Source organism: Vigna umbellata, chromosome 8 (genome assembly GCF_029865625.1).
Source record: "Vigna umbellata cultivar VRB3 chromosome 8, Vumbellata_1.0, whole genome shotgun sequence".
NCBI lineage: Eukaryota > Viridiplantae > Streptophyta > Magnoliopsida > Fabales > Fabaceae > Vigna > Vigna umbellata.
This window is the reverse complement of record NC_142172.1, coordinates 16461423-16484365: the sequence shown is the minus strand read 5'-3', so window position 1 is coordinate 16484365 and position 22943 is coordinate 16461423. Positions and strand designations below refer to the sequence as shown.

Here is a 22943-nt window from a genome sequence, read left to right as displayed (position 1 = left end):
AAAAAAAAATTAATGTCAAATAATATGATAATTAAAAAAAAATACTAGTTTATATTATAACCATTTTTTAAAAGAAACATGTAATTATACGAGAAATCATTTAAATAATTTCTATCTTTGATCATATTTTAATTATTTTTTATTTTTAGTTATTCAAAATTCATATTTACGTAAAAAGGAAAACAGTATAATTACAGTGTGAAGTAAGTCTTGGGTATTCTTCTTTTTTAATATTAAAATTTTAAAATATAATTAAAAGTAAAATAAAAATATACGATGTATACATAAAAGGAAATATTATATATTGCTATAAATAATTTAAATATCCGTACACATTTGTTTTTAAATTATTATTATAAAAGAAATAGTCTCTTAAACACTTTATCAAGCATTTCCAATTTAGTTTTATAAAAATCAACATAAATCAATGCCCAAATAAATCACCCTATACATTAAGTTAATAGAACTTTGTACCTAAAATTAGTGTCTATCTATTCATTTAATATTTGCGGATTTATACTCTCATAAATTAATTGATATTTTGTATATGAGATATCTTGTGACAATTTTTTAAAAGTTGAAATATGAACTTTTATTGTTGCTGTTATGAATTTATGTATTATTCAGGGTATTAGTTATTTTAGTATGAAAATATAATTTTTGAATTTAATGTGTTGATGGATTAAACTAATCATTTTAATATGTTTCATTAATAAATTATATTTTATTCCATCCATGTATTTGATTCAACGGGAGCTAGATTTACTAAATTGTCATGGATTTGATACTGCAAGTGATCCTCTGGATGTTGTTGTACTTCCTTGAAAAAAATTGAAAAATTATGGTTAGTGTGTAAGTTCCTGCGAAGCTGTTCCAGAAATATGAAATTAGACATAGACAGGATAAGAAAATTGTTAACAAAAGAATCTTGTGGTCGTAATAATAAGTCAGCAACAACATTCAACTTGTCTGCTTTGTATTGAATAGAGTAATCAAATATCAGTAATTTAGATAAGTAAAAATTTAAAATAAAACTTATTTTATTATTCTCAATCATAAAAAATAATTCTTATATCCTTTATTTGTAATAATCTAATTCTCCTAAAAAATGAAATAGGAAAATAGGAAATATATATATATATATATATATATATATATATATATATATATAATATATATATATATATATATATATATATATATATATATATATATATATTAACAACACAATTTTATAAAAGAATTTAATGTTTTACATTTAATTTCAACAAATAGAAATAGCTTCCATTGGTAGAGAACCTAAGATTTACAAATTGAAGAGATACAAAAGAAATTGAGACCATAAAAAACATGAAGGTATTTTCCTGAGGCACCTAGAAGCTACTCCAAGCTTCAATCATGCATTTCTTTCGCATTTCCATCTCAAATCTGTAGCCCATTTTCTTATTCCAACCCAAAAGGGGAAAAACCACCATGGATGAAATAGGAAACCCAAGAGGAGAGGGAGAGTTTCCTATCACTCCAAACAACCTCCAAAAGTCTCTTCCAAACCCCCTAAGTGATTCTATTTATGTAAAAGTGTGAAATGCCCAAAACCCTCATGAAAACATGATTAAATACCTTCTTTTGTTTATCAAGGCCCATAAATTTGTCAACGACTTTATTCTCACCCAACGAGGCCTAAAAATCGATGCTCTTTGACTTCTAACTTGTTGGGTGAGTTATATTTTCGCCCCGACGACTCGAATACTACAAGTCTAGGTTGTCATTTTCTGCCAGTGAGAAGTCAGCTCGCCCAACGACTCAACCTAATGCCCAATGGTTGTTTTTTTGTTGTTCGGGGGCAGTCCCGGCAATATAACGCTACAGGTGAGCCCTTTCTTCATGTTTGCAGCGTTGAGTGTGATTATAGTGTCTTTGGCATGAGTATTTGTCTAAAAATTATTATTTCTTATCCAATCATGCTTCGTTGAGTTTCACCTTATTTTCATCCACCAGAATTGATTCCTACTAACGTATTTCACACACTCAAAATAGGAATTAGAGGTAAACAAGCATCAAACAACTAAAATACAAAACAATGCAAAAACATGATAAACTTGAAGATTAAAGAACCTAAAAGCTTTGAAGAAGTTGATTTTATTCATAAAACTTAACACTAATAAAAGGTAAAAAATAATGTTATCATATAGGCTTTGTAATATAAAGATGCGTAAATCCTTTATTATTTTTTTACCATTTTTTCATAAGTTTTTCATTGAAATTATTTACTACTTCTAATTACGCAGATTGACAATTTAATTTTCTAAAGACTATAATATTGTTCAATAATATTTGAATACTTTGGATGTTTAACTTATTTATTTGGTAAATTATATAGGTTAATACTTTAATTTTCAACTATTATCTTTATAATAGTATTTGATGAAATAGGTAAGTACTTTGATTCCCTACTATAAAAAAGGAGTTTGGTCAATTCCCTTTGATTGTATAATGGTAAATATATGAAATAAATTTGAAAAACAAAATACCTTAAGTGAATCAACCCAATTAACCCACTAATCCATGGTCAGTCAAATTTAGTTACAAATTCCTAACTCACTAAAATGAGTCAGGGCGAACTGACTCTTTTTTAGTTCAATTTGTGACGAGCATGTGAGCTCGGTTGACTCACCTTAACACCCCTACCCACCAATAAAACCAAGGAGTGTGGATATTAAATAAAATGGATTTAAGAAGCTTTCAGAAGCTTACAAAGCTACACATAGTTGACTATACAAAAAAGAAAATACACATGAAGCACATGGAACAAGCATGAAACACATTTAACATATATGTTTAAATGTGAAAAGCAAACTAGCTCAAGACATATGACCGAGATCTATAATTTGCAAAAATTTTGGTGGAGAAACACACATGGATAATTTGAATTTACCTTCCTTTTGTTTCCGTAGACCTTCCACTCTTATACTTGAATTTTAAATGAAAATATCCATACTCTAGAAAAGAACTAAAAGAAGAGTTTTCTTAGTTTTTCTTTTTTACTTTTTTTTTGGCTTTGTATTCAATTCCCAATTATTATTTCCACACGAACTTCCATCTTTGTATTCACAAGTTTTTTTTTTTCATAATAGCTTATTCAAACTTTGTACTTTTGCAAAAGTGATTTGAGCATAATATCCTCTTCAAACTTTGTAATCTAACATTATGGTATGAAAGTTTTAACTAAATCTAACCATTTTACAATGAAGGACATGAAATCTAACATTTGTTTAACTAAATTACACTATTGACATATTGTAAGAAGAAGAATTGTATAAAAAGTTTGTGTTCAAAAATAATAAGGAAACTTGTTATTTATTCAACGTTAAGTTTAGAAAATAATTACAAAAATGATTAAATATGTTTTTGATTCGTAATCTTTTGTCCAAAATTAAAATTAGTCTTCTGAATTTAATTTCCTAATTTCATAAACGAGTGAATTTAGTCCTCCAAAACTATGTTAAAATTTTGTTGTGTAATTATCATTATGCACGTGGCAATTGATTATTGGACAAAATGAATTAAGTTTTAAAAAACTGAAAATGTGCATTGTTCTTCAGCGCTCCTAATCGGAGCAGTCGTACGTCGCATGGGTAGCGTTGTTGTCACCACATCCGCTCTCTTCCCTTTGTCATTCCAATCCCTCTTGTTTTTTTCTCATATTAATTCTTGTGTTCTGATTTTGGGATGTCTTATGCTACATGTTTGGAGAAGATGATGGCCAAAAGGTCTCGTCATGTTATTGTTATCCTCAGAATTTCCTGTTATTGTTACGTTCCAACCTTTTTCTAACTGGATAATGCAAAACATGGTGGTTCTGCTGTCCCTTGTCATGTACCAATTTGTTTCTGTCAATTGAAAGACTCAAGAATTGGTTCATTTTGCACTTCCCACTTCCCATGCTTTGGCCTTCAATTACTCATTAGCTTGCATTTTCTAATCTATTTTATACACTCTACCACTCATTTTGATGTGAAATATTCTTTGTAATTCTTTTTCAATGAACATAATGCTCAATAATTAATGTTCTCAAAAGACTTGAAATATTTTTTATAAAACCACATTTTTTTTTATTAATTTTGATATTTGAAAGTTTTCGACTCAGTTGTTTCTCTATCTTAAATAATCCGATCTCTGAATTTCAATATTAAAAACATAAGAGTACATACAAAGATATTTAAACGTTCAAGTCGTGTGTACAAACAATAATAAAATTATAGGATAAATAATAATATTCATCTTTTATACCTTAGGATAATTACTTATTTATATTATTTTTAATAGACTTTCACCTAAATAGACCTTTTAGAACATGTTCATGTTGCTTTCAATCTTGATTAATCATGATGATTAATTTATATGTTTATTATCAATTTTCAATTTTGCCTAATACTTATGAACAATACTAATATTTCTTTGTTTGATATTTCTAAATCTTATTTAATATTTCTTGATAAGATTGGTGTTTATTAACAAAACTAATACTTATTGACCTTATCTATTATTTCTTGACAATATGGTATTTCTTGACTTTATTAACTTTAACAATGTTATTTACCATTGATGGATAGTTTTTCATTCCAACAATTTGTTGTAATATTTTAAAATATGTGAAAAATCTTATCAAGACAAAAGAATTGACTTTGTGCGTTGACATACGCAATCTTCCATCAGTGACCACATATATATAAAGACAAAAGAATTGACTTTGTGCGTTGACATTTTTTTGTGTGGTTGAGAAGATTAATTATTTTCACACATCCATTAATAGCAGCAATTTCACAATTGGTAATTAAGACATCTTAAACTCATTAAAACAATAATCACTTCAATGACTATAAGCAACATAACCCCTTCTTATCACACTCAACATAATTTTTAATGTTTTTTTGTAAACAATGATTAGGGTGTAAATGAAAGTCTAGTGGTTAGCAATCGAGTATCTATTTGTTTATGAAATTTGTCTACCACTTTATCCTCAAAGTTTATAGTTTGCTTTTCTATAAAAAAAACGTAAAAATATTTTTAAATTTTTTTATTAACTAAATATTTAAGTTAATATTGATTTAACCAAAAATAATTAAAATAAATGAAATTATCAACGACATGAAAAACACTTATTTATTTTTAACATTTATATTTATTTAAGTTAGTGTTAATTATATAACAACTAAACTAAATATTAAAAGTAAATAAAGTTATTGTCAATTTAACATAAACAAACCTTATTTAATTTTGATATTTTATTTATTTAAATTAATGTTGGTCAAAAATATATTAAATATGAAAAGAATTAAAATAAATAAGGTTAATAATAATTTAGTGAGGATAATTTTATTTATTTTTAATATTTTATATATTTAAGTTAACTTCAATTTAACTGATGCTGACTATAAAAAATAATTAAAATAAATAAGGTTAGCATAGAATCAATAGACAATAACCTTATTTATTTGTAATATGTGTATTTAATTAAATCAGAAGAAGGTAAGTTATATATTTTGAATACATGTGTGTTTATATATAAATTATTTTTAATCTAAAGGTTTAGATTTAATGATGATAAATCTTCTAGTTATATTTTTTTTTCACTTCGTATATAAATCTTATGATATTCATATTTTTCATTCACATTCATAAATCTCTTCACACTCATATCTTTCTTACACATCACCAACTTTTTTCTCCTTCGTCCATACTCATCTTTTTCATCTACACATCTTCTTCATCTACATTTTCTTTCTCATCTCCTTTAGTCATATTCATCTCCTTCTTTCGTATTAAACTTCTTTATTTACACTTATTTCCTTAGTCCATTATAATTATTTTTTTTGTTTATAATATTTCAACATGAAGATACTATACGGTTCTTTTGAGTTACTATCCCTAACATTAGCCAAATTGACTAAAATAAAAATATCTTAGCGTGTTAAACTGCTGTAATTAAAAATTAATTTAAAAATTAGTGATAATTTAACATTAGTTAAGCCGATGCTAATTAGAGTCAATTTTCAAAAGGAAAACTAATGAATTGACACTATGATTTTAATTAACGTCGTATAAACGTGCGACTCAAATCCACAACTAACAACTATTTAGCGTTGAAGTTTGCTTGTTAACACCAAATTCCAAAACTAACAATATCTCGATTACATTACAATATTATATTAATAGATTTGAGATTTGAAACAATATTAAATATAAATATTTCATTTATTGTCATCTTCTTTTACATATTAAAAAAATAATATGAATAATCCAGAAAGGTAACTTTTTTTACTTGGTAATAGTACCCTCTCCTGATTGAAAATATAAGTTATTATTATCCTCCAACTCATTAGTGTCCCTATAAAATAAAATAAAAAAATAATAATAGATATATATTTGGAGTCCATTATAGTTTCACAGAGAAGTTTACAAGGAACATTCGGTTGGTGATTTTAATTACTGATGATAGTTGGTAAAAGCTAGATAAAGACATACAAGGTACAGTGGCCACCAATTTCCTGTGCCACCAAACCCATGTTCTCAAACCTCATTCATATGGTCCACTCCACTTGGCTACTTCTAGTTGTAATTTAGCTTTTAAAACCTTTCATTATGGTAAAGTAAACCACCCTTTGCATCTTGTTGCATAAATCACAATGTAGCATGTCACATTTCACACCCTAATAAAAGAGATATAGTAGAACAATGAATTTGGATTCTCGTTGAATTTGTTATGTTGTTCTTCCGGTGAGCTTTCAAAATATATTAATGACAGTATAGTAAAAAAAATTAATATATTTAAAAAATACAAAATCAATATACATTATTGGATTTTAAAGGCTCAACATATAACAGGATAAAAAAACCAACAGAGAACCTATACTCTAAAACAATACATGTAATTACAGTTCTTACAATGGAGATTGAAATCTTGGTTTGTAACATCTCATTGGTGATTCTTACCTAGATTGACCTAATGTTATAGTCTTTCTAGATTCACTCCCTCTTGTGTGGAGCATGAAAACCATGATCGATGAACAATTTTCTTTCTCTTCCCTGAGTTTGGACTTAGCAGCATCTTTATGTGTTGTGATTATAGTGAAGGAGGGAGTGCAACACAGAAAGTATGACAATGGATGCTGCATTTTGCATTAAACAGTAGTATCAAGAGCCCCATGACATGCTCTTCCCACAGGCCATGATGCAGAGGTGAGTTAACATGTATAATGGAGGGTGGTGATGTGTGATAATGAGCAACATCACATGATCATAGCTCTCAGAGTAGAAAAAAGTAGCAGGTTTAACATTGACCTTATCTTTTTCATGTTTATTTCTTTTCAACGCTCTCTAGGATGATTTTAACATTGCCACAATAAGTGTTTTCAAAAACCAAACTAATAATTCAATCCATGAAAATACTAGGTCATGACTTTAGACCCTAGTGCACCTACAAGTTATATAATATAAATTAATTCAAATAATATATTTTATAAGGTAATAGGCATTTAATTTGTTAAACATAACAATTTTGGAATCACAACTTTCTTCGTATATAATTATTTTATGGTTGAATCTTATATATTCATAATGGGGAAATCGAGGAGAAAGTAATTAATTTAAAAATAATATTATGATATATTATAAATAAATTTAAATAAGAATAAGAATGACAACAATCACATCAGACAACAATAAAAAAAATCACCAATTATTCGTCCAGTTACTCTTCAAACCGGTTTAAAAAATATTCACAGATATTTTAAAACATAGAGTCATATATATTCACCAATATTTAAAAAGAAATTATAATTTTTTAAAATAAAATCTAATGAAATTACAAAAAAATATAAAATATAATATAAATTAAAATTTACCTTTAATTAAATTTAACCTAATAAAATATAAATTAATTTTAATTTTAATTAAATTTAACTTAATAAAATATAAATTAAATTTTTATTTTAATTTTTTGTGAATAATAAATACTTGTAAATACAAGTAGTATAATACTGAACTCGATTAGTTTATAACAGGTATTAAAATAATAGCTACCTACACTGCGAATACCAATTGTCCACGGTTGATATTTAGTCATCCCTAAGCAGTAGAATAAATATCTTTAATTAAACGTTTTTAACATTTTTTTTCTTCTTTTCACAGATGCATTCTATCTACACTGGATAAAAAAAAAATATAATATATATCTTGGTCTCCATTTTTTATCTATAATCAGTTTTAGTCTATCATCCATTATTTCCCTAACTTTTCTAAAAGTAAATTTGGTTTAAATAACTTTTTTTATCACAATTTATATTATTAGTTCTTAACGGGGAAGAGACACTTGATGTATAGTTTGTAATCTGTTACATTGTTAAAAAAATGTAAAACTTTGTAGTGTTTTGTGTTGGTGATTAAGTGTGTAGTTATTTTCAGCATATTAGTAGTTTATATTATTTTTTTATATTTTAAAATATAATTAAAGATAAACAAATATATATAATCATCATCATATAATTTTTTTTTACTTATTAAACAACATTTCAAATTAATTTTTGAATTATTTACATGTAATACATGTTTTAAATCAAATATCAATTTAGAATACTATTTAAAAAACAGTTTAGGAATATTTTAAAAAAACTATATTATCTATTTTTAAATATGGGGATGAATGTATGTTTAATGAATTTTAATCGTTATAATTAAAATTTAATTACATAAAATAATTAAATTGATTAATCAATGTATAGTACAATCAATTATGTTTAAAATTTCTAACATAATCAATTATCTCTCCTTATATAAATAATCTCTTCAAATGAAATCAAAGATTGAAAACAAATAAGAATAAAAATCATAAATTGAAGAACAAATATGGAATTGTCCAAACATCACTTCATTTATTATCTTAAGGGGGTGAGAAACTCAACCAAACAAAATTAAATGATTTTTTTCATATGAAACAAACAAACTTCTTTAATATTAAGAGACTTCTAGTAAATACTAAATTAGTTTTTAAAATTAACTCTGAATATCTATCCAAAATAATTATTATTATACAAGAAATATTCATATGTAGTTAACTCTGAAAAAAATATAATTTTTTTTATGTGGGTTAGTTTTCAATCTGGCTTACTACTGGCGGCGTGAGTCGGGTTGGCTCACCAACCCACCTAATTTAATTTAATTATTTATCATTTTTGTGTTTCAATATTATTAGTTAACATTTTTTTATCATATTGTAGATGGTGATAAAGAAAATGTTTTAATAGAGAAAAATATTATAAATTTATTTATTCAAGACTCTAATATTATAAATGGAAAAGTGATACAAAAAATTATCAATATTAAAAACTTATTTGTTCGCCTTTTGTACATGTTTTTGGATTAAGCATGTATTATATGATACTTTTTTTATTTATTTTGAATTGTCTTTGGAGTTTAATATCATTTTAGTGTAATGTTTATTTAGATTTGAATTAAAAAAGATTGTAATTTTTTTATTTTAAAAAAACTTATAATTAAATGAGTTAGTGAGCCAACCCGTTTAACCCACTAACCCGTGATGGGTCGGGTTGGGTTCGAATTTTTTCAGTTCGCTAATAAGTGAGTCAGGTTGGGTTAGTTCACTAAGTGACTAACCCGTGGTGAGTCGGACCAGATCGAGTCGGATTACCCGTTTTGACAGCTCTAGGAAGATTGTTACATTTGTTAGCAACTAAGAAAATGTTTGAAACAAATTAGTAAAATCATGTAATGATAATTTTGTTTTAGTAACCATTTAACTCTTCAAGGGATCATCATTTTGTTTCCCTATTAGCCATCATCATTAACAACAAATTTCCATCCATCTAAGATACACTATGATATTGAGCTTACAAAATGTTAATGTAGGATTCATTTATTGCACATTTGACTATTCTTAACTAATACTAGAATAGTCATTGACTATTACAAAATTTTAATGTATGATTCATTTATTGTAATTTGAACATTGTTATTGAATCTTCCGACTTCTAATCATGTGGCTCTTGCTCCTCCAAAGCAGACAAAATAGTAAAGCTGATGATCATAAAACAATCAATGAGTCTTTTGAATTGTTGGAAGTGGCTTAAATGATTCTAATGAGATTTTATATTCATTTAGATGAATTGTCACATTTCTTACTTAGACTGAACAACTTTGCGACCATTCTTATTATGTGTTATTCATTAAAACTACAAGGGTCAGGTTTCCCACTCCCCGAAACTACATTATGTATAAAGGGAAAAGACTATTTAATTGCTCAATTCAACATTATTTTTGGTGGAATAACTAGTCTTCTATTCATTTTTAATTTTGTCCTGTCTTTGATATCCTATCATAATTAATATATACTTTCCTATGTTTAATTGTAGTTAATATATTTGATCAATATTTATTAATCATTGTATAATATGAATTAAGCTTAATTATGTTTTAAGTTTTTTGTAAATTTAAAACTTTTAATTGAGTTTTAAATAAATTTTTATAATCTATAAAGTTATATTTTTAAATTGACTCATTGTTGTTAAATTTTTTATTAACTAAGTAATGAAGCTGTTAAATTACTGACGTGGTTATCTTGTCATGTGACATGGTTGAGTTCTCGTCCTATGTTATTTTTTTTACTTTACTATTTAACATTTTTATAATTAATCTAAAAATGTAAAAATGTAAAAATGTAAAAAAATTTAAAAAGCTAGAAATCTAAAAATCCAAAAATAAATAAAAAAAATAAAAATCTAAAAATCAAGTTATGATCACTTGGGAACATTGTGCTTAAATAAATAAATAAAAAGATCAACTTTTTTTTTATTACTGTCAAAACTTTCTCTACACCAAGTCAATAGTTCAATAGAGGCTAAAATTCTATTTTGATCCTCTAATTGTTATAAAGAATTCATATTTAGTTCAATTTAATCTTTTAATTTTAAAAAATGATCCAATTAGATTTTTTTTTCTTTTATATTAACGTTAGATTTTTATTAAAATTTATATAACAAATCAGTTTATGTAAAAAATAAAAGATGTGAATATGTAAACTTTTTAAGTAAAATAAGTTTATGTATAAATTCTAACAAAAATCTAATATCAATCTAATAAAAAAAACTTAATTGGATTATTTTAAAAAATTAAAGAATTAAATAAAATAAAATAAAAATTAGAAACTTAATTGAATTTATAATAAGAATTAAAGGACAAAATAGGATTTTAACCTTCAATAAACAATGAGAAAAAGTTATGATGAACAAATACCAAAAAGAATGTAAACGTTACGATGCAGAAGTTGCGAAAACTGGGTGAGATTCTCAATTTTATTTAAAAGCCAAACCCGTGCACCCATCTTTCCATATTTAAGCCCAAAAACAATCAACCCATTCAACAAGGGGAATTTCTTCCTGCACCCTATATTTCCTTCCTACACCTCCATATTTTTTAAAATTCTAGTTATACCTCTGTTTTAATTATAGTTCCGGAAGGGGTAGTCTATATATATTTAAGACTATTAACAGTAATACAAATTTACATTTTAGATTTTACAATTAGTAATAAAAATTTGAAAATCAATTTAAAATGTAAATTATATTTTGGATTTCACATTCTATAATACAAAATTACATTCTGCAATATACAATATGTAATACAAAATTATAATTCAAAATTACATTCTAAATTGTACAATCCATAATCCATACAAATTGGATGTTCCTAAATATATTTCGAGATTTGGATATTTCTTCCAGATATGTATTCCAAAATGTAATCCAAAACTCACATACACCTTGTTTCCCGTACGCTTGGACTCCTTCTTCACCTAATCTCTCCTTCCCACCTTAAATCATTCTCTTTCTTTTGTTTAAATCAAAATGTAGGTGTGATCATGTTGTGTGACAAGTTTGGGAACACATCAGAATGTATTGTATCCCCTTTTATTCTTCTCTTTTGTCAAGAGTAAAGAAACCCAAGAAACTTGGTCAAGGAGCTTAGCAGGGAGATTTTGCAGGCACGAGCAGCACTGCAGGAGTAGACGACGAGATGGGATGGTAGAGGACTGCGAAGTCGAGAAGGAGAAGCGTGGTTTGGAAGGGCAAGTTGGTGGTGCAGATTTTGCATAAGCATGAGGTAGTGGACGGGTGGACATTAGAGATAGCCACTGAAAATGCTTTTGTGGTGGCTTTGGTGATGGCTTATACAATATTTTTAAGTGGAAAAAATATTCGTTAACAAATTTATGCACAACCAACTTATCTTTAGGCAATGATGAACACATTTTTAACCAACTTCATCACCAACCAACCAAAATCTATAAAACTCTTATTGGACAATTGGGTGGACACCAAGGATCAAATAATTGGGGACCTACAACTAAAATTCTACACATAGAGGTCACCGCAATTCATGACATCAATTTTCATTCACAACTAAATACGCAAACAACGTCAACCTCAACCTCAGTAAACAAATAGGTGGTGGTAATTATGAGTATAGAATTTCCTAACAAAATAAACATCCAGATTTGGTGGGGACTACACTAAAAATAAGAAATCACTAACAACTAGAACCCTATTATAGACAAATGTGTAGCACATAAAATGCTCTTTCTCATCTTCATATGCAGGATGATATTCAAAGCAACACTGAAATAAAGGAAATTACAATTTTATTATCATTAAATGTAATTATGTAACAACAATTATGTACTTTAAAGGTAATGAATAGGTTATCAAACTCGTAAGTGTTAAATACGTAATACATAATGGAAGAAAACCACAATCGACATTGCAACACTCCTACAATAACATCTATAACAACCCTAATTGTTGCAACACTTCGTCTCTGCGGACATTGTCATTATCCAAAATCCAATCACAAACAAACTTCTCCTTAAAGTGTTGGAGTTCTTCCTGAAAACAATCAGACGCAAAAAGAATTAAGAAAATGCCCAATTTTTTATCAAAGGTCCAAAGTATAAGAAGTCTGGTTACTTACACTTGTATAATTGAACATCATTTTTCCTTTGTATTTATCAACATCATCTTACAACTCCATATATTTCATAACAATAACTCCACAATCATACATGCATCAAACAAAGTCCAAAATACAAATAATCTCGTACTACTTCAACGAAAGGAACATATATTTTAATGAAAAAAATCAACACTAAAAAGTTACATGACATCATACATATATTTTAATTTCCTTATTAATAAATTGTTTAATCAAGTCTTTCAATTTAAAAAATACAAGATTTTTCAAAGTGTAACATACATATTTTTATTTATTTATTTTAAACGTAGAAGTGTTACATTTTTTCATCTATTGAAATTGGTAATAGTAGTTGTATAAACAGTTGTAACCTTTTGTTTATTAAAATAAAATTAATATAACATAATTACTTATTTGATTTATTTAAAACTATTTGATTAGGTTACGAAAATAAAATACTTGTCCTGTGAAATGGAGAGAAATATACAAGAGATTGATTAATGACCCCAACAGTTTTTACACGAATGAATGTAGGAATATTTAAGGCGAGTCATCTTTAGACCGGTCAATGAAGTTGAAACCATAGCTCTCATTTTCTGCAACTTGCAGAATATCAAGCTCAAACAGCTCAATGAAGTTGAAACCATAGCTCTTATTTATTGCTACATGCCCAAAATCACGCTCATGTCATGCTTTCATTTGTTGTTACTGTTTATTTTCAGGCTAAGCATTGGAAAAGGATTTGCAACGTTGAATTGATTGTATCGGAAGCCTCGTCCGAAGAGGTAGACACCACTCAATTTCGTTTTCGCATAGAGGAACAATTTTGCAGTTGTTTTATACTTCATAAAAGTCCACATTACAGTCTTCTTTTGCAATATCTCGATCATTATAATATTCTAGTGAAATTTGTTAGACAATTTTACTCGTTATGGAATCATTCAAAATAAATATAAACTTCATTTTATAAATCAGTTTTATAAAATTGAATTAGATTTAAAATTTATTTTTTAACATTTCAGTTTTCACAGGAATATATACTCATATAAATAAAATAACATCATGTTATTTATCAGTAAGGAGTATGTTGAGAAGGATCCCATAAATCTATTATGGTTATGGATATTGAGTCCAATAATTGTGGTTGGAGGAATAAGTGAGCTTGTGGTTTGATAGGTCTCGAGTAATGAAACCTATAACCTTCCCACACTTTAACTCACACAGAATCCACCAGAATACTGAATGACCTCCTCTGATTTATAGAGAAACAAGAAAGAATACAAGAATATAGGAACGTGGAAGCCTAATCTTCCCCCAAGCAGACTACAAGTCTGATTCAGATACAAGAATTTACCAAAAGTCCCTATCCTTCTCCTCTCTAGCTATTTATACAAGTTTGACCTCCTAACAGATACATCTCCCTTCCTAACTGATAAAACAGTTAGGCTATTGACCCACTAACTAACTAACTACTTCTCCCGTCTGTTTCTTCTCACATACACCTTTAGCCTCCTATCATGGTTGGAGGAATAAGTGAGCTTGCTGGTGCATTGTATCGGAGAATTGAACACAAAAAGGGACAAGGGAGCTTGAAGTTAAATGCTAATCTAATAATGCTCCACATAAATTTCATCTGAAGGAGATTCTATCTGCCACAAAGAACTTCCACCCTTCATCTTTATTTATAGATTATAGAGTATATAAATATTAATGGTTAGATTAAATAATTTGTAATAATCTAATATGTAAATTCATGTTCTCGGATATTAGAGATTTCATCTTTTTTTTTCTAGACACCGAAGAGACTTAAACACCAATGAAATCTGAGTCTAACCACATAAGTGATCGACATCATTCTCTATCCAAAACCTCAAGAGAATAAGTTAGTGAGTCTTTCATCTTTATATAGTGTTTTATTTTTTTATTTCTATCCCGAGACTTGGACTCACACTTGAATTTTCAACATTCGGAAAAGTGATTTTGGTATCGGTAAATACAACTTGATGATTTTTTCATTGAAAAGTCAATTTTTTCCAATCGAAGTAATTATTTTATATATTGTTATATATGATGCGTGAAGATTAAAGCAAAAGCAAAGAAAAAGTCAATATTGTATTTATATTCAAACTAGTTGATTTGTGACTGAATATTGTGTTGAAGGCAAACTCTAGGTAGGTTCAGTGGAACATTTACAATTTGACTTGACTTTTGTTAACTGAAAGGGTTAATTAGTAGCATATATACAACGTTAAAATCGTTAAAATCATAGATGGAACACCGATCACAAGTGATAAATGCCTTCGGAATACTCATGAAGTACAAACTCAACTTGTGTAAAATCTTTGAGAAGCTATAAAAAATAGTTTATAATATTGTATAAGCTATTTTAAACTTTTTCCAGTCTTTTCCAAAGATGTTAATATGTTACATGAAAATAATTTCAGTGTATTTTCTTTTACGTTGAAATAACTTACTCAAAAATATTTACACAAGCACACTCCACTAGTGTTTCATTATGCACTTTTAGTAAACTTAATATATTTTTTAATCTGCGCCAATTACAGACCAAGACTTTTACCTTTCCAATCAACCTTTCTTTAAGATAAACTAACTGATCTTTACAATTTCATAACGTCTTCGTAGTCCTTATGCAACTTATTTTAATGTTTGACAAACCGACTATTCCGCAGGCACTTTAAGTGCTATAATATTGTTTTAATATATAACATCACCATCCGTGTTTTCTTTTTCTTCTTTTTCATTCCACAAAACGCGGAAACAAGAATTTTCTCGGAAAAGAATAACCTAAAGAGGCAATGTTTATATAATTAAAAAAAAGAATCAATTGACCCTACCCAATTATATATATACAAGATTTATATAAACAAAGGAAAGATGCACCATAAAGATTTTAGAAATCAAGCTTTCAAAACAGAAATATGCACCTCCCTTGGTTAGTCAAATATCAATATGCAGCTACACTCTTCTTCGTTACCATTGCCCTCACCAAAGTTTCCTGTTTTCAGTTCAACTTCCCTTTCTTCCCAGATGACTCTAATCTATGGCTGAGCAAGAGTTCAAGTATATTATTTGATGCAATCATAGTAACCCCTGATATTATAGATCCCATAGATCATTATTCTGGACGTGTTTTCTACATAAAGCCATACCAGCTTTGGAAGGAGAAGAGCAACCAAAACCAAATAGCTTCCTTCAACACCACTTTTGTGCTCAACATAACTCCGGAAACTACCCCTGGTGGTGAAGGCTTGGCCTTTATCTTAACTTCAGATAGGACTGTCCCAGAAAACAGTGATGGACAATGGCTTGGTATTGTAAATGCTACTTCCAATGGAACTTCACAGCCTGGTATTCTAGCCGTGGAGTTTGACACAAGACACAGTTTCACAGAAGATGGCCCTGACAATCACGTTGGCATCAACATAAACAGCATCAACTCCATCCAACAGGTTTCGTTAATGAACAATCGGCTCAATCTATCTTCAGGTCAAGATGTCAAAATTCACATTCAGTACATTAATGACACAATATCAGTTTTTGGTGCCATGAGTGGAACTTCTGAAGAATCCATGGAGACCCTCTTGGTATCTCCACCTCTTAATTTGTCTTCCTTTCTTCAAAAGGAGGTTTACATTGGTTTCTCGGCCTCAACAAGTAACTACACGCAGCGGAACAGTGTCAGATCGTGGGATTTCAGCGGGGATGATATTAGGGATGATGACAAAAGTCTCTTGTGGGTGGTTTATGTTGGCGTTCCAATCGTGATTGTTTTAATTATCATTGGTGGGTTGGTGATCTTTTTCTTGCGCTGGCAAAAGATTCGCCATATGGAGGGGCCAGAAGATGCATATCCAAGGATAGAGGATCAGATTAAATATTCCTCTATGGCTCCAAAGAAGTTTAGGCTAAGGGAACTAACGAAAGCAACTGGTGGATTCAGCCTTCAAAACAAGCTTGGACAAGGCGGGTTTGGAACTGTGTATAAGGGACTACTGGAAAATAAGGAGGTAGCTGTAAAGAGAGTTTCCAAGAACTCACGCCAAGGGAAGCAAGAGTTTTTGGCAGAAGTGACAACAATCGGAAGCCTTCACCATAGAAATTTGGTGAAACTCATTGGTTGGTGCTATGAGAATAGAGAGCTTCTCCTTGTATACGAGTTCATGCCTAATGGAAGCCTAGACAAGTACCTCTTTGGTGACAAAGATTGTGGTGATAATTATAACTTTAAAACACTGGACTGGGAAACTAGGCGAAGAGTGATTAATGGGGTGGCTCAAGCACTTGACTACCTTCACGATGGGTGTGAGAAGAGGGTTCTCCACAGAGACATCAAGGCCAGCAACATAATGCTGGACTCAGATTACAATGCCAAGCTGGGAGACTTTGGATTGGCTAGAACAATTCAGAAGAGAAATGAAACGCATCACTCTACAAAAGAGATTGCAGGCACACCCGGGTACATGGCCCCAGAAACGTTTCTCATTGGGAGGGCAACGGTGGAGACAGATGTGTATGCATTTGGGGTTCTTGTGTTGGAAGTAGTGTGTGGAAAGAGGCCAGGGAATGTGTATGCACAAGATGAGTACAAGAACAGCATTGTGTATCGGATATGGGATTTGTATGGGAAGGGAAAAGTAGTTGGTGGTGTTGATGCAAGGTTGAAGAAGGAGGAGATTGTGGAGGAAGAGGTGAACTGCGTTCTTGTTCTTGGTTTGGCTTGCTGCCATCCAAATCCACACAAAAGACCATCGATGAGAACAGTTCTTCAGGTTCTGAATGGGGAAGCAGCTCCACCTGAAGTGCCTAAGGAAAGACCAGTTTTTATGTGGCCTGCTATGCCTCCATCCTTCAAAGATGCTGAAGATAGCTCTCTCATCCAGGGAACTCTCACTCCTTTCACTGAAATCACTGGAAGATGAAATCGTTTTTAGAAAGCTGGGAACTAATCAAGAATATCCTGGTTAGTTGAAGATTTTGAACCACTTTTGCATTCATAGATCTTAGCTTTTATATGTAAATACGTACACGGCACACAAACTTGTGTAATTGTTTGTGTCATTTATGTATATAGGTTGCTTCTCAATTGCTATGACTAGATGTTTGAGTCAAATTATCTTTGTTTGTAATATCTTCTTTATCATAACCTCCTAATCAGATTTTTTTTTGATATATTATTAAATTCGTTATCAAACTAATAATTAATATTAAGTCTCATCCTTTATATGTATATCTTCTCGACGTGAGAAGAATATATTAAAATAATCACTTAATATAAAGATATAACTAATTTAAAATATATAGATGAATACCAATATTTTCTTATAAATAAAATTATGGAGTTAAATAAAACTAAAAGTTTACTTCTTAAAATTTCAGGTTTCACATAATCGTATCAACGTAATAAGATGATGGTATTTATCTAGTTGGGAGTATGTTGAGAAGGATCCCATAAATCTATTATGGATATGAGCTTGAAACTAGATGCTCATCTAAAGCTCCACATAAGTTTCATCTGAAGCAGATTCTGTCTGCCTCAAAGAAGTTCCACCCTTCAAACAAGCTCGTGAAAGGAGGATCTGGAATGGTTTATAAAGGCACTTTAAACGGAAAAGATGTTGCTGTGGAAAGGATTTCAAAGAACTCTCTCATGTCATGTGGTAACCGACTGTAACCATAAGATAAGATTTATACACATTTATATATATTATAATTTGACCTATTTCTGATTAGACTCCAATAATCTTATAGCAGAAATCACACCATCACAGGAAACGTCAATCATAAAAATCTGTTGAACCTAATTGGACGGTGCCATGGGAAGGGTGAGATCTCCTTGTGTATGATCTAATGCACAATGGTCGCTTAGGCAGATTATTTTTTATTTTCTAAATATTAGATAAATTATATTTATTTTTGTATTAGGTGAAAATATGTTTAAATCATTAATTTAGTTATCTTTATTTATAGATCATTTTGAGTATATAAATATTAATTGTTAGATTACATAATTTGTAAAATCTAATATGTAAATTCATAAAACTACATTTTTTTTTCTAGACTACATGTATTAAGATTTAAAATACATTAACAAATATTAGTTGAGATGATTTATAGTTATTAGACTTTTTACATTATGTAAATTTGATTGTTATATTCAATCTGGGTTGTAAATATATTGTTTCATTGTGATTGTGGATATCACAAAAACATACCTGCTATTAAGAAAACTCGCATAGTATAGGCCTCGATTGTAACAAAAACCGAGGTAGAAAATAGAGTATACGTCTCAGTTCAACCACAACCTCTATAATAGGGTACACCAGATTTAAATTTTTAAGGACTATGACCTCAATTCCTGTTTGAACCACTATCATAGACCAATGTTATTACCTCGGTTTAACCGAGGCAAAAACCCCTCTCCCCCACCCCCCGTTTATTTACTTCTCTACTTCGGTCACTTGGGAACCGGAGCAAAAACTCTTACTATATTACCTCGGTTGAAAATGAGGCCAAAAGGTCACCATCTTTTTACCTCGCTAGTATATACATTGATTCAAGAATCGAAGCGTATTGTCAAAAATAACCGTTGTCATTTTCTTTCACTACAAACTGCATTAGTATAATGATTTTGGGTACATTGGAAACCTAGCATAACCAGTTGATATAGAGAAGAACAAGTCAATATATATAGTGTATTTTTTAGATCTACAACTGCAAATTTGTTTCAATATCAATAGTGCAAAAACAACATATAACGTCATGCGTTCAACGTCTAATCAGTGAATAACGTTAAAAATGACCGGTGACATTTTTGTAAATAAATGAAATTATTAGACGTCGTTTAGAATTGTAAAACATCGAAGGCCCATACAATTCGACGTTGTATGATGGTAATTATTTAAACCAGCGCGCCATTCTTTTTCTTCTTTCCTTTAAACCACCAATAGTACATCGAATTCTATATCAGCTTCGACGTAATATTTGTCAACCAGAAGCCAAAGAGTCACCCCTTTTTAATTCTTTTTTATTTCTTCTTTTAAACCACCAATATTATGTCGAATTTTGAAGGGACTTCGACGTATTATTTTTCAGCCAGAAGTCAAAGAGTTACCCCTTTTTAATTCTTTTTTATTTTTTCCTTTAAACAAGTCGAATTTTGTAGGAGCTTCGATGTATTATTTGTCAGCAGAAGCAAAAAAGTAACCTCTTTTTAATTCTTTTTTCTTTTTCCTCTTAAACGACATATAATACATCAAATTTTATATGGGCTTCGACGTACTATTTTTCAGCCAGAAGTCAAAGAGTTACCCCTTTTTATTTTTTTTTCTTTTTTCTTTTAAACTACTAATAATACGTCGAATTTTGTAAGGGCTTCGACATATTATTTGTCAGCCAAAAGTTTCCCCTTTTTAATTATCTTTTCTTTTCTCTTTTAAATTATCAATAAAACGTATAATTTGCATGGGGCTTCGACGTGATGTGCATTGGAGTGGTTGGATGCATTAGTTGATTGCTGTTATCAAAATCCTAAGAGATCTATTACAGAATGATGTTTGAATGTTGAATGCCCCAGCGTTAGACGTCAAAAGGTTAGTGAATTCAATAAAAATTTGAACGAGAGATTGAAAATTCATTCACTTTACCTTATTGCGCGAGATTCTCTTCTCTTCTCAAACTTTTCTCGAACGAAGTTTGACAACCATCACATGTAATATTTCTTTCATTTGATACAAATGCATGTTAATTAACTACTTTGTGTATGATTTTCGTTTGTTTGACCGATTATTTTTGTGTTCTTGTCCTTCATAGGCGCATTTTGCTTTCTCTTTCATTGGTGACGACACTTTATTCCAACGAACCCACCTTTTAAAGGTTAGTTTTCATTTTCGTTTTGAATAACTTATTTGTTGAACTTGTTTGTTGTTGTTGTTTGATTGAACTTGTTTGTTGTTGTTGTTTGATTGAACTTGTTTATTGTTGTTGTTTGATTGAACTTGTTTGTTGGTGGTTATTGTTGTTTGTTGTTGATAGTACACTACACGTTCATAGTTCATGCTTTATAAAATACCAAAAACTGAAATTTATTATGTTTATACTTTTCAGGTCTAGTAAAATTGTAAAAAAGGATCACAATTAATTAAAAAAATAAAAAAAAAATTAACGTCGTATATTGACAAAATTCGATATTAATTTAGTCGATTTTTTAAAATTTACGTCAATTTAACGTCTCTCAATATGACGTCAGTCTCAAATTCGATGTGAAAGGCCCAAAATATTCGACATTGTATGTTGTTTTTGTATTAGTGTATAAATAAGAGTATCTCATTAGTATTTACTCACTTCAAAATATTTTCTCTTAAACAACTTGTAACTTGTAGATAACACATACAATTTAAATATAAAAAATGTGGGATAAAATCAATTAAGCTAAAATAATTCGAAGGGATGTAAGGGAGCTTTGATTCCCAAATTCTTTTTCTTCATATCTAAATTAATATATAAATAAAAGATTTTTTTTTAAATTGTAGTATACTTTGTATATATTTGAAACCTCTAAAATTTGTGCATAATTATTTGAATTGTGTAAAATATTTTATGAAAATATGTTCTAATATGAATACATGTTCATATTAACATAAAGAATAAGTAAAACTTGCACATTCTCTCACATGATAGTCAACAAAACAACTTATAAAATTTATGTTTTACTACACTGAATTAATAATTGTACGTCAAATTATCAAGAGTGTGCAATTATTCATATGGACGTGACAATTCTAGTTCTTTAAACATGAGGAGAATAAACTACATGTAACCTACAATAAATTATTTAATAGATATCCTAATATATACTTTGGTATATCCATTTTTTAATCATAATATCACAAAATATATATTGATAATTTATATTATCGATTTCAATGATAACTATACATAATATACTAAAAATGTAGTATACAATATTTTATTTATAATAAACTATAAATTAATAAGTGATTCGGTATTTTTTATATTTTAATTATAACAATAAAAATATTTCTTAGAGACTTTGATTTTTACATTGCAACGGACACCTCATGTGTTCACCATACATGACTTCAATAAAAAAAATAGTTAAATATTATTTTATTTCATAAATTTAGATAAAAACATTACAAAACTTTGTAAGGTGATATTTATTTATTTATTATAATTGATCTTATTTTTAGTTATTGTGAAACATTGAAAACTTTTCCTTAAAATATATACATCTTGTTAAAATATATACATCTCATATGTATGATAAGATATTAATAGATATTTATTAGTATATAGAAAAATAGATTTAATAAACAACAAATTTCTTTAAAATATATTATAAGTTATGAGTGTGATATCATGGATGAATATTTAATTAAAATCTAATGTGAGGTTTTATATATATATATATATATATATATATATATATATATATATATATATATTAAATTAGTTTTATTTCTAATAGATGAACGTGAGATTTTCAACAATGTATCAAAATGTAAACTAATTTTAGTTTTGTATTCAAGTTTAAAAAATAAAAATATACTTAACTCAAAAAAATATTAATTAAAAAATGTTTGACTGGTTAAAACTTATCATCGTTGTATTTTCTAGACTACATGTATCACAGTATTTTTGTTCATATTATGAAAAGTGTCTATGCTACATAGTGCATGACAGAGTTTAAGGTCGAGAGTGACAAAATGCAAAAGGCGACGACTAAGAAACTACTCGGAAAAGTGATTTTAGTCTTGGCAAACACAACTTGATGATTTAGTCATTGAAAATCAACGTTTTTCCAATCGAACTTATTATTTCATATATTATTATATATGATGCGTGAAGATTGAAGAAAAAGC

General features: G+C 28.7%; 1 pseudogene across 1 annotated transcript; it reads left to right on the top strand.

Annotated features, from left to right (window-relative positions):
* Positions 1 to 15876: 15876 nt before the first annotated feature.
* LOC124840164 (putative L-type lectin-domain containing receptor kinase S.5 pseudogene) lies at positions 15877 to 18996 on the top strand (annotated as a pseudogene). Its single transcript, XR_015781522.1, has 2 exons — positions 15877 to 18022; positions 18439 to 18996. The product of XR_015781522.1 is annotated as a putative L-type lectin-domain containing receptor kinase S.5 pseudogene (transcript).
* The last annotated feature ends 3947 nt before the right edge of the window (positions 18997 to 22943 follow it).